The 14,643-nt window shown below is 34.2% G+C and overlaps 1 protein-coding gene across 9 annotated transcripts in view; it reads right to left on the bottom strand.

Moving 5' to 3' along the window:
• ATRNL1 (attractin like 1) overlaps positions 1 to 14,643 on the bottom strand; it is a 515,292-nt gene that overhangs the window by 207,497 nt on the left and 293,152 nt on the right. The window lies entirely within an intron of this gene.

The following is a 14,643-nucleotide window of genomic DNA, read 5'->3' as shown; positions in this document are numbered from 1 at the left end:
TTGGTTCTTTTCATGCTTCATGAGTTGCTAAAAACATTACAGGTACCATAGAATATCTTGCCATGCAACTAAYAAACCATTCAACTTCTCGGCTGTCAAAAATCAAATTGATACAGAGTGTTATACTGCAGAAGTTACTAGTTGAGAGTTACCTCCTCAAAGGAGTTAATGAGTATAAAATGATTTCTATCTAGATACAGGAAAAGATGTTCAATGTCATGTTGAACCACGTTCCCATAAAATAGGAAAATATGCCAAACAATGTTAAGGRCTTTGCCTCACTCTTCATTAATCTGCCCATTCAAGGATTTATAGGGACCACTTCATCAATTTGGCTAAATGGGCAAGGAAGTATCTGATACCTAAAACTAAAGCAATTTTTCTGAGGTAGACTTAATGCTAACTCTCGAATATCATTGTGCTCCTTTTTTTCATTATGCTGTTTCAAGTACTCATGTATAATTTTTTACCGTACTTGTTTGCCTCTATATTTTCTCCTGTACTATGAGCCAGTTTCTTCCTTCCTTTATATTTCTTATAAGGCACAAAATGTAAAATTTAAACTTCTAGAGTTTGACCAAATGACAAAAGAGGAACTAAGTCAATAGCAATAATAAAAACAGTACAAAAGAGGGGAGGTTTCCAAAGTATTCAAGTTTTGAAAGGAATACAGTTAAAAGAAATCAGATGAAACTAATGCAAAATTAATATAATATTATGAAGTATAAATATTATTAATAACTGTTATCAAGTTATTCCCATAATATGAGCATGCAATCTTATTAAGAAGCTTCAAGAAGAACCTTCTATACTTTTTTATAAAAATCGAGGTAGGCTTTGTTAGTCTTTCCTTTGCTTCTAAAGTTGATTTAAACAATAAGCAAATTATTTGCCAGTTTTCTTGAAAATGTGGAAGAAATCAGCACAGTTTAGTACACAGTTTTGTGATAGTGGAAAAAATGGGCATGTGGGCATTCATTCAYACACACAAGTTAATATGAGCAGTTTGGAAAATAATTTGTCTTTTTTTTACAAATGTCTAAAATAACTATCTCAGTGAAACCTTGCTTAGCTTCTAGATACTAAAGTATCTAAACATTTTTAAACTGCTACTATTAATTATTACACCTATAAGACCAAAAGTAAGTGTACACAATCTGGTAAGAACAGGAAACTACAGAAAGGGGTATTAAAAATACTAGTTCCCAGTGAAACTACTGATTTGAGATTATTTAAAATAATCAAGTTATTAAAAATAAATTAATAGGTATTCTCAAGTGGTTATAAATATTAATTTTGCACATCCTTTAAGACAATATATAACATATATTAGCCATGAATTTAAACGTGAGATATAAACTACAGAAAATGAAAATAAACACAACAGAAACAATGATACATGCTTATCTGCAATAACACAGATGATAGACCACTAATATATCCCTGTCAATAGAGTACTGTCATGTTTTAGTGGAGTCTTAATTTTCTGAAAATGTCTTCTAGACATTAAAAAAGTAAAAATCTGCCCAGAACAAAATTCTATTTGGCTCCCTTAAAATATAATATATAATATATTGCAAAATTTTTAATTCATCTAAAATGACAGAAGTATTAATGCCTTTAATGGTTTTTCAGCCCAGCTACTTTACAAAACATAAAGAAGCAGACTGTGTTTGATCTTAGAAAGTTTGATCTTAGAAGCAAAAGAAATTTCAGAAGAATTGACTTTTTCATATTTGCAGTAATCTAGTCATTTTCAACGTTTCACCATCAATAGATCAGCCCACGTATAAAAATCAATCTTTAATTTCATGACAGGAAAAGAATTCTTTGTTCCTTGCATAACTGCTGTAGAAACAGAGGCTATCCTAATAGCACCACTGAAGTTGTAAGAACACAGCATACACTGAAACAATAAAAATGCCGTTAAAAATGGTCATTTCCATTCTATTACTAAACTGTGACATCATTCTGCGTTTTACACAGAGTTGTCAGGAGAAGAACATATGTTAAAAATAAAGAAATAAAAGTGTAGAAAACTGAGAATTAAAACCGAGGACATAAATACCAAAGGTCCGTATGTAAATAGCCTTAGTGGTCCAGCATTAGATCRCAGAGACAGAGGGAAAACATAGAATGAATGTACAGGCTTGGCTGAGGCCACAAGAAGCTCACAGTGGCTCTCATGATACAAGCTTGTCCAACACGAGGAACAGAAGTGCAATTCATACGCCTGAATAAGCCAGCTAATCTTGTTAGGATATGCATTCATGTAAAATTAGTCTCTGCATCTCTGTCTGAAAGAAGCACTTAGASCTTTTTAATTTTTATAGCCTATGGCAGTAAATGACTGTAATCATTTAACAATCAGACTCTTTGCAATTCAGATCTGTTCTTAAGGCTGCTGCAGTCCACACTTCCAGTTCAGCAATGGTGAAACTGAACTCATTTGTTTTGACTCCCAAAGTGCTATGTTTCGCATTATTGGAATATACTTCGGTGTTAAAGCTTCCTGACAGAGATCTAACACACATGCTGTGTCAGCTACAATTCTGTCCATCTCATAAAAAAGCCTGATAAACGGTGGCAATGTAGAAAGCCTGCTGCCTGCAGTCACTACATGATCACATAATTATTGACCATGTTCTCTTGACCTTTCTAAGGGTAGTTCAGGGCCTTGTCTTATGATTATTCAATGACACTGTTATAAAAGAATTCAGTACACATTACACATTTTAAATAAAACATTTATTCAAGAGCAGAGTGTGTCATAGTAACTTAAAATAAAATCTGACTGGGGAATCCAAGTGTTTGTTTTTACAGTAGCTATGCTGCTGGGCTTTTGTAGATGATATGGCCCATGAGATYTCAGCAACGGGGCAGAAAAACATTAAGTAGCTGAATAAGCAAAATCTACCTTAAGTTTTCAGAGAAACTTAAAACCAGTCACAGTGAAACACATTGAAACTTTGCAAAATTCTATTAAATTGGGTTACTTTACATCCTTGCAGATATGAAGTAACCTGGTCATTAGAATCGAGATCATTTCCTAACTGTTCTACCACAGTTGTGAGGAATCAAWAATGTTCTAAACTCTTGCCTATACCACGCCAAGTGTTATAAGCATTCATTTGTATACTCACTACGGACACTAAGATACAGATAATTAGAATAGGCAGGTTAATGGTAATGTCCTACTACATTTAAAGGAACAGGCTAATACAATGTAATTTCCCATTAATGATTAAAATTGACAAAGTTTTCTACTAAGCTAAATAATTTTTTTATTAAGAAAAATGGAAAGCCAGATAGGTATCTCTCATAAAATTGATCCCAAGAGAAAAAAAAGAAGTGATAAAAGGATTCCTCAGTGCATACCAGAAGAAATTGTATACTGAATAGCTACACCTACTGTACTGAAATATGCTTCTTTATACTTTACCCCTAGCTCTCTAGGCAAGTATGAAGCTTCTTTGTCAGCCATTGCCAATGTTACTCTGACTATTATCTTACAGATCTGGTCTGAGAGCTGTAACACAAAATTTCCCTTAAATCCCAATGAATAACCTCAGCTACGTTTTCCATGCACACTGGTTCTGTTTAGTGTCTGTCTTCATTCTGCTCTAGAACTTTTGATCGTTTTCTAATTATTGTTTTTTGAGGAAAACCCTAATAAATATGAAATTGCTGCAGTGTAAGGCGAGACAATAAAACCAAGATTACAATTATTTGGGAAAAGCTGACTGCAGTGGCAAATGGCTATTTGATTAATAACACAGAGAGAGAGAAAGATATTATACAAACATATTGAGAAATATTCCAGATGTCAGCAACACTGAGCCTAACACATCAAATAACAACAAATGTAAGAATACACTCACACGTTGATGTTCATCTCTACTCTGGGCTGAAGGTTGTCAGTATTCTCTTTTGAGCAAATAATACTTGCTAATACAATTTCAAATACTGTGCTTTTTCCTATAGTACTTTGCCAGTGACACAAGAAGTTAACTCCACTGAAACTGGATGCTTACTTTCAAGCATTTATTCCTGAAGGTAAAGTTAAATTTTGTGTAAGTTTATACTTACATGATTCACACTACAGAAACATATATTATTTATAAGTCCTGCATCTCATTTTAGATATGTTGTCCAAAATTTTTCTTAGTTAAAATGTGTTTTAGCTAGAAAACATATCTATAGAATTTTCATTAAAATATTTTGTGAAAGAAAAATTCCAGAGGCTATTAGTGAAAAATAGTTTCACAGAAAATGCAAAGCTGTTCATTCAAATGACTATTAAAAAAAATAACAGGTGAAATTAATGAAAAACACACAATAATATTTTGATAACAGAACCTTATGAATTTACATAGCACCTTAAGTATTCCCAAAATATATTATGCCAGTTTACTCAGCAGTTTGATTTAATTCCAGATTCTCTCTGATCTTTCAGAGGAATAAGGGAGGTCTCAGATGAATAACCAAGAGGATGTCCTAGAACTTTGCTACATGCAAGGAAATCACAGTGGCAAGTTAAACTATCTGTAATGACTTTGATGCTGACAATGCCTTTCAGCAAAAGGCTACTGAGACCACCAAAGTGCCGGCTAAGACCAATTTACGGCATTTGAAGTCTCAAAGTAAACTAGATCATAATGTCTCCAATATGATGAGATGAAACGGTGAGTTTATTATGGATTTCCATTAAAAACAGATTAAGCATTTTGATTTATATTAATAGAAAATACCCCAATGAAAATGCAAAAGATGTTGTCATATTCCAAACCCTCTATACTTGCTGTAAGTGAAAACCAAAAACACACAACTCATTACAGTGTAGGCTGCAAGATTGGGTTTGACTAAAAATCTCTAAAAAAGGCCTGTTATTTCACTTCAGGAATTTTTATCAAAACCACAAGCCACATGATTTCTCCTTAGAGAAGCCTGTCATTTCAGCTTTCAAACTATATCCTATATGAAAAATATCCTGCAATCTTGACAGAGAAGGTATAACATCAGAATTATATTAAAGCAGAGCTAACAAAAATTTCTTTCCTTTAGATTTGTCTTTGGTCCTCTATCTCTTCTCCTTCCCTTACTCACAAGGATATCAAGTTCCCTACTGCTTTTATTTTTATTTACTTTTTTTTTTTATCACTCTGTGATTAGGCACTGGTTATTGCTTGGGCAATATCCATGCACAGACTGGCTTGCTGATTATTGACAAAGAGAATTCATGTAGCTGTGCTGGTCTTTCCCTCAGTGAGAGTACTAGGATGGATCTCTGTCTTCTATTCAGCTATTGATTTTCCTGATGTTGTAGAAGTTAACTGTCCTTGAGGTTTCACCYTTTTTTTTTCCAGCAAAGATGAACCAGCCAACTGATTTCAAATCTGGGGAGGATAAGGAGACGGAGAGAAAGACCACATAGTCTCTMTTTTCTCAGGCAAAAATTCCTAAGTATGTTCTCTGAAGTCATAGGTTAGACAATGTTCCTTTAAGATAGTTGTATGACTCTCATAGGTCATTAGTGATATTCCAGCGTTGGTCACTCAGAGTGACAGGAAACCTCACGAAGTTTGAGACTGGCACTGACAGCATGCTTAATAATACCAGCTCACATCTTCTGAACAGCAAAGGTATGAACTGACAGACCCTGACCCTTACCACTGCTGTGCTGCAGGAAGCTACAAGACAGCTGGAATGGTCTAACAGTATATAAAAGCCACTCAGAACAAATCAGATGTTTTGTACAAAAAGGCCATCTTTTTGGCTCTGTTACAAATGAAAATCTCTCTATCTCTACTGCATATACTGTATATACTGCTGAAGATCTATGGAAATCACAGAATGGAAGCATTTAATTGCCAAATACATAAAGTATTCTCATGGAATATTTAACAAATACAAAATATATTGATTCAAGAACTTGTGTCATAATCTCACTGGCATTTGTTGCTCAAAATGGGTAGATTTTGTGTTACCCAGAAGAAACACCAGTATCCTAGATGTTCTGCCACCAGCATTCTTCTGTCTCTCTGGATTTATCAAACAACGCAAGCTGGTAGCAATATTCTACGCATGTTCACTTTGTATAATCCTCAGAAACAAAGGCGTTCAGATGCCAGAACAAACTGAGTGTAATTCTTGCACAGACCATTTGCAGCATTTCTTCTTAGTGGGTAGTAAGAGGAAATATTGGGTTTGCTTTCAGAATTTTGACAGTCATAACCTAGTTTTTCATTCTTTTTGGACATTTCAAGCTTGTTTTTGATCATCACAACTATAGAAAATAGCACAGGACAGATAGATTTACAGTGGTACATTAATCCTCATTTCTTCTCTACCTGAGACAACAGAATTATTTTCAAGGATAAACTGACATGCAGTGTATCTATCGCTAAGAACAATAGGTACTACAAGTTGTTCTGTCTTGAAATGCATGAAGTATGCTCTTCTCTCACTTAGATATATATGCGTGTGTGTGTGCGCGCACGCGTGCGTGCGTGTGTGTGTGTGTGTAAGGCAATTCCTTATGTTTACAACACTGCTAATTGAAAATAAATAAACTGCAGAATCATTCTCGTGCAATTAAGTTTACCTGAGTACATGCTACAGCCACTGATAGAACACCAGCAACACAGAGACAACCACGTTAGCATATGCCAATTAGGGAGCGACCCACGAAAGGTGAGAATGTATCTGTGAGAGCATGGAAGAACTGGCAAGGCATCTTGGCTGGGAGCCTACATAATCTGATTCCTGGAAAATGTAACTGCTTAGGTTTACCTTACATAACATTGAGAAAAAATGGCAGGTGTCACTAAAAGACCTGAAAGCATGTACAATATATAACTGTCACCTTATGTGAGCAAATACTGAAACGTGTGTATTTAGCTACACACAATCAGCAAGTTTTCAACTCAAATACACTTGAGAAAATGTCACTTTGTGTAATACGTAACACATGAATCAAAAGTTTGAAAAAAAAAAATCAAAGCAATATCACTGAAAATAACAACCATTTTATCGCAAGAGATGGCCAGGTGGCAATATAATGCTTTATTAATTTTGCAGCAAGGGCATAAAATGTTTCTGCCTTTCTAATCACCTGAAATAAACAACTCTCTCCCCAAAATCAAAAAACCTAAGAGCTTTTTGTATATCAATGTTCATCTGCTGCAYAGAATTGTTCCTATTCATACACCTCTTAGTAAGGAAACCTAGATGATGACATTTTAYTGAGCTACATTAAAGGTACGAGGAGTACCATAACAGCTATTGTCCTGCCTAATAATGAATAATGTGATCATTTTTAAAGATGTCAGTGTTCTGTTTTTATGTTGTTGCTGTCTTAAGTATGTCTGGTGTTGATGCAATAGGTGGTGAGGTCATTAGCCCTAATACTTGCACAGAATCCAAATCTCATAAAGTCTTGGGCATTTCAAGTTGATTTCATATAATTCTAGACTAAGAGTATGACACAATGGTACAAGGAAAACTCAGCTGGTAAAACTGTGGGCAACTGAGAAAAGGAACTAACTGAATAAAGGGACATAAACACTGATTACAAAGCAAACTGGCTAGGGACTATGGCTAACTTGTCTCTCTGCTGCCTTTGATACATCCATTTTAAGGATAAACATGTCTCTAGGCTTCAGTGATGCCAAGATTTCAAGGTTTCAAGACTGTGTAGCTGAAACTATTCACTGTTAAAAGGCAAACCCCAAAACACTATCTGACAAGACTAATATTATTCCTCTATACTAAATGAAAAATGTCAATTAGTGCAGAATGTAAAATGTTAAGTACCTCAAAATATCTGAAGGTTGTGAAATACGTGACAAATATGCATAGATTTCACTCTAAAAGTTTAAAATTAGAAGAAACACATGCCAAAAATAATACAGAACAGCATGAAATATTGCCTAAGGTTTTAAAACGCCTGCTGAATAGGTAACTTTCATTTGCACTCCTTTTAAAATGCTATGTAATAAAAAAAATAAGAGGAAGCCTGCATGGTGCATTGTGAAATGATTCAAAATCTCTGCATCACTAGACAAAACTTCTCAATCAAGAACAATAAAATGAAAAAAAAAAAAAGCAAGACCTATGAACATTATTGCCTGTTTTTTTAGTGTAATCTACAATAAAATTTGACATATAAATGACAGAGATTCGTGTCAATTACATAAAATACATATGCCAAGTATGGTTATAGTTGTAAAGTAAAATTATTTAATTAAAAAGAATACTTAGAATTTTTTTGATATATTGATAAATGTTATTCAATAGGCACATAATTCATCACAGAACTTACTTCCCTGCTATAAAGTTGTGTTTCAAACCTGTACTCCCAAACTCCATTTAGCCCCATCCCCTTGACACCCTCCCTTCAGTTTGAACATTATTTACTGGTATTTTTGCAGCTCCTCCACTTATGCTTTTTGAGCTTTTTTTTTCTTTATCCTTTCTCATTCACCCATACACCACCAAAAAAATGTACTGGCTCGAAAGAAATGGTCTTAACTTGCTGGCTGTGTCTGAAGTTCATGTTAATAGATTGCAACTGTTTTTTCTTATTTAAGTCATAAATTACAGATTACTTTTTCAATTTCTGCATTGCTGCTCATTTTGCTGTATATACCAATAATGAGGAGACAACTTTTTAAATTAAAAGCATTAATAAAATCCTGCTTGTGGATATTTTTAAATTAAAAAAATGTCAAATGTAAATAACCATCTGGGGATCTGAATAGCTGTTCCTTTTATTTCAGACAGTTATTCCAGCAAATGAAATATTTCTGGAGAATTAAAGGTATAATCCTTTACAGATGCACTGAAAGATACCTTATGATGTTTGTGCTTTATTAGTATTTTGTAACCTCTTTGATAGTATATGCTTATAAGCCATTCATATTCCTGTTATAAAATACTATAATGGGCATTATTCTACAAACTTCTTTCTATTGAAACTTCTTTGTATTTCCTTTCATGTCCAGCCTTTGAGTGGTTAATAAACCACTGCTTGCCCAGACTGCTTAGTGCAAACGAAACTCAGAAGTACCATTCTTTGCACTTGTACTCAACACTTAAACTGATCAGTGTTGGGCGGCCCTGTGGATGAGAAGAGCCCTAGATGCTCATGTGCAAGCTTAGAGAGAGGCTAAGAGCCCTCAGCCTCCCATTCCCCTTCCTGCATTGGCCCTGCGCAGCATGGCAAGCGCATTCCTGTCACAAGGCAACACTATCTCACTGCTGCACCCTCTCTCCTTTGTTACACTTCCTTGCACTGTCCTTTCTGTCTTCTTAAACCTTTTGTATGGTGATTTTCACATTCAAGAGGTAGTTCAATCTTTAACAATTATTACRTACCAACAGTGTACCTAGGCAAAAGCAAAGATTGCTCTAAAGAGTTGTCAGTCTAGAGAAATCATTTTGACAATTGAGTTCAAGTACAAAAGCCGTAAGACAGAAACCTAACCTTTTAGAAGTGCCAATTTTAACAAAAACACAATGAAGCTGAGATATGTTTCATAAGAACATATTCAAGTACTACCAAAATAGAATCAAAGAAAAATAACAATGAGCAACAGAAAAGAGAAACTGATGTATATGACATGAGGGGGAAAGACATAACAGACACTCTATCACAATCAGGAGGACAAGAGAGAAAAGATGTAAGATGGATTAATATGTTCATTACAAGCTCTTTGCATTCCTTGTGGCAGACACTAATAGTGCAAGAAAATGAAGATACCCAAAAAGCTTACCACTTATTTGTAGAGGCTTCTCACGAAAGTTTTTGCATAGCTATTTTTTCCTTCTGGAAGCTCTCTGTGTAAATGGCAGATAGAGCAAGCATGCATACACTTAAATAATGAAATATTAGATGTAACTGAATTAAACATGAAAAAAAGCATTGTTACAGCATGACGATGCAAATAAAGTAAGATTTACAGAGAAAGGTAGCATTATTTTTGATGAATTGATATAATTGAAAATTCATACTCTTCTGGTCTGAAAACAAAGCAACAATCTTCAGGGTAAGCGTGAGGGCCCTGAGGGCACTAATACGCCTTAATTAGCCTGGCTTCTCTCCAAGAACAAAAAATCATAGATCTGTCCCACTAAGTATGGCTGCTGGTTTTAAGGCACATCAAAATTTTGCCTGCACCTTATTTTCTGACAACTCCTCCAGGCCTGATGAGCAAAAATCACCAGACTTGAAGAGGGTAATTACCTTACTGCCCATCCTTCTCCTAACATCCTCCTCTGTTTCCCTGATACCTCTATTCTTTTCCATTAAATGTCTAATTGATTAATCAAACTAAACTCAGAACAACCATCTTGAGCCTCTTTCACTTTTCATGTTGCTGCTTCAGTTTCAGAAGAATTTGTATCTGCCAGAAGTTGTCTGTTTGTTCCAATAGTTACATATGTTCTGGTAAAGCATATCCCTTTCTTCACACATAGGCAATAGAAATAATTCTCTAAAGTTAGGCATGAGTATTAAGATAGAAAGACAGCTTTTTACTTTGGGACAATGACATTTGATACCAATATCCTACAAGGAAAATAAACGTGTAATTTATTAATACTGCTTTTATTTATTTTTCCATTAAATTACAAAATGAAATCCAAACAGAATGCCACTTTTTTAATGGTAAGTTTTCAGTTTGAAAAAGTGTGCTCATTACTCCCTAAGATACCAGGAAGATGTGTTTTTTCCTCACCTAGCCACTGAGTCCAAATATATATAGCTACACAATCTCCTCAGAGACTTGTACTAAGTATGCTGGCCTCACATATACATAACAATAAGCTGCTGCAAGACGTGATTATATGTACTTCAGTTTTCACAGGTTACTCCATTGCTATCACGGGTGCCAGCCATTCAACACCAAAGGCACCTTCACTTGGGATTCAACAACATCTACCTTGAAGAAGAAACTTTACATTATCAAGCCATATTAAATACATTCAACAGCTAAAATGAGAACGAAATTTTCCAGAACTTCAGAAATTTGCCCATGAATATCAAAAGCACACAAACTCTATTTGAGAAACTATTAATGTGGGGAGTGGAGAGGTTATAGAACATTTTTCTGACTCAAAACATAATTCTATTTTAATCAGACTCTGAAAACAGTGAAGCAAATGATAATTTGTCTTTCATAAACTATTTTACTTTCTTACCCATTTCTTTTGTTCATTGAATTACTGGATTAACTGTTTTAAGAACATATGAAGATCAAAAGTAGATTGTATAGCACACTGAGGTGTGAAAGAACAAGTCTATCTTTAAAAAAAAGACCATAAAAATAGCTTCTCCTCAATCAGATTTTTTTTTATAATGTTTTCCCTCCTGTTTAAAATAAAATTAGTGATGTGAAAGCTGTATTGGATTCTTCAAGGCACCTACCTGCTGGAAAGCATATCTGAGGTAAGTACAGAACAGCTACAATGTGCAAATCACAATGCATGTTTCACCATATTGCAGCACTTTTGTATCTCAGCTTTCTTTATAGGCTAAAAGGGTTACATACAATACTGTGACAGGGGCTATAACGCTATCTGGGGTAGAGCAACCCAAATAATTTTAAAGATTAAAACTCTAATCCCACTGAAGTCAATAGAAAACCTGTTAATAGCTTCTATAAGAGTTAATAATATCTATAGTATTTCCCTTCTAGCAATTTTATCTGTTCAAAACTTTAGTCTGTCTCCAGGAAGAACGACAAAAAGCAATAAATGTAGGTGGAGTTACGCCTCTATATTCCTAATTTGCTCATTACTGACTTGTGTCACATTCATACAAAAAATCATGGAAAGATGATATACCTTCTGTTCACCATATTATACCCTTAGGACCAGAACTATTATCAATAGTTATCAAATAGTTATCAATAATTAATATTTTATACAGAAAATTGTTTATCTATATTTCAAAATCTTTATTCTATCTATATTATTCCATCTGTAAAGGACATTGATCAAAATAGTGTGGAAGTGCTGCAGAACAACTAGTTGCCTAAGACATCTTTCCGTTACAGGGAGGAAGGCAAAGAACATATTTTCAGACAAACATATCCCACAGTCCATGTCCAAAAAGGCAAAGAAGAGAAGAAATAAATTTTAAAAAGAAACTAAAACAAACAGTCATTCCCTCTCAGACTATGCTATGGACTCCTTGAGTGAGGAATCCTATAAACTAGAGATACCTGTACGGRATGCAGAAAGACAGCAGGCGTGAGCTGTAACAGGGCACTTACAGAGTTAAGAATTGGGATAAAATGAAAAAGTAAAGACAATACTCAAACCAGCAGCAGAAATAGCATCCTGTAAAATATCTGKATTAGAAAATGATTGTGGAAACTTTTCAAGATTATGATATCAGACTGACCTAAGCTAGACACTAGCAAAATAGAGGGATATAAATGCTTCTGCTTAAGTCTTAGCTATGAATGAGAACTTTACACTGATTGACAGTGAATTTTTTACTGTATCAACTACTGGAAAAACCTATTTACTGCTAGTATGCTAGATTATATGTCTTTATATCCTATTTTGCCAGCAATCTAGATAAAACATCTTATTTCTTTGTGTTTGAAATATATGCATAGCTGCCTCTTTCATCAAAAAAGTTTAATCTAAATGAAGGTGGTTTACTTTCAAATAGAAATGAGATTTTCAGTTTGTAGATAAATATCTTGGTCAAAAACGAAAAAAATAATAGCATAGTCAAATAGTGATAATGCCCCAAACACCATAATTCAACAGCAGAAATGTCCTAAAATAATACTATCTTCATTTTAATTAATTTTGCGTTTTCCAGACATAATCTGATTTTATGTAGTTTATACAAACAATTCAAGATAAAATAAAAGCCAAAGGTTATATATAAATAACTAATTATATAAAGGAAGGAAGTATGCTTTATGTTAGCTCCATGTTAGCAAACAACTAGACATTCTTAAGTAGAGGAAATATATTATATTCTTCACCTGTAGGACAGATAAATCATTTGTCATATGATATAGGAAAGCAAAAATAATGACTCTCCAAGATGCAGTACTTTCCTATATTTAATAAGAATACAGTGTTGCTGTAAAAAGCGTGTACATGTATTTAAAGAGCGGTGAAATTGGTTCAACTGGAGGAAAATCAGAATACTTGTGAAAATAAGTATTCTAGGGAAAAAAAAACTGCTCAATTTCTGATCTATACAGGGCTTTCAATTGTATTCCAAATAAGCTACCTTACCATGCTTGCCAATCAAACACAAAAGTCAGTAAAATTGCTGTATGCTTGTTCTGTCAGATACAGAACCATAATACAGCTCAAATCATGAAACCAAAAAATGCAAATAGTAGTTAAATGAAAAAAAAATCCACAAGTGGCTAACATCAGTCAATTGGATGGACATGATAGATATGAACCTAAACATATAAAATCTGATGGGCTAGTTTTGACCCTAATTTTCCAATATCTGAGATTTTGAAAGTTCTAACCATGATACATGACATCAATAAGATCAAAAGCTGCATTTATGCATGAGAGATTTACAAAGAAGAAAGCATTTAGTTACAGTACTGCCACTTAAAAGTCTCTTCAGTGGAAAAACAACCGAATTTCTGGCTAATTATTTGCYTTTATCGTCACTTGGGACACAATTTTGCAATGTAAGTATAAACATCAAATTCAAGCAGATTTTAAAATAGTGTTTAATGAGGAACTGCAGGTACCATTACAGCACTTGCCAGTGCCTTCAACATTTCAAAGTTGATCTGTGAGAACAAAACATGTGGCCCTGTGAGAAGATGTTTAGTCATGCTGAGTTTAAAAAAAAAGAAAGATTCATGAACTAGAGATTACTTGACTTGACTGGCAGACATAATTTATAATACCAACTACATACTGTTGAAATTTCACATCACCTCATAGTAGCTGCACTAAATAAAAATACCACTGCTATGTACAAAATTCCTTTAGCTGACTTCAAAACGAAACGCTTGTTTACTTCAGATCATACTGTTAAAAGATACCTTAGGAGACCACTTAAGTATATCCCTGATCCAAAGACTTATCCATGTCTTTCTAATTCCTCTCCTATATTTGTCCACCTTATTCTGAAAGGCTTCCCAAACTGTAGAAATACTACCCATGCTCAGTAATACATTCCTGTTTTTTGTAACTAGGTAACGCTGAACTCACGTTTAGTTTATGAACTTTTCTAAGCCACTAATTAATTCTGAAGAATGGTAATGCACTCAGTTTTCCTCATGCTGGTCCTGTGAGGAATATTATTTCTACTAGGGAAAGAAGCTTGCATGCAGCAAAACACACATTTCCTCTAATTTGTAAAGATTATTTTAAACTCTAATCCTGCCTACACACATCTGCAGCCCAGCTTCTAGTATCTGCAAATTTAATAAATATACTCTCACATTTTATAATTCAGGCCATTAATAAAAACACTTAAAAACACTACAGCTATGATAAATCCTTGCAGAACCAGTAGTTAATGCCTCTATCCAACAACAATGACATCTAAGTATGTTTTTTCTGATTATTATTGCACCTACTCTATAGCTATTTAATCATGACAATGCTTTCTTACCTAGCTTATGAGAGTAA

This window comes from Rhea americana, unplaced genomic scaffold (assembly GCF_003343005.1).
Source record: "Rhea americana isolate MKP2758 unplaced genomic scaffold, rheAme1 scaffold_57, whole genome shotgun sequence".
Lineage (NCBI taxonomy): Eukaryota > Metazoa > Chordata > Aves > Rheiformes > Rheidae > Rhea > Rhea americana.
The sequence above is the reverse complement of the archived record's forward strand: the minus strand, read 5'-3'. Positions and strand labels throughout refer to the sequence as shown.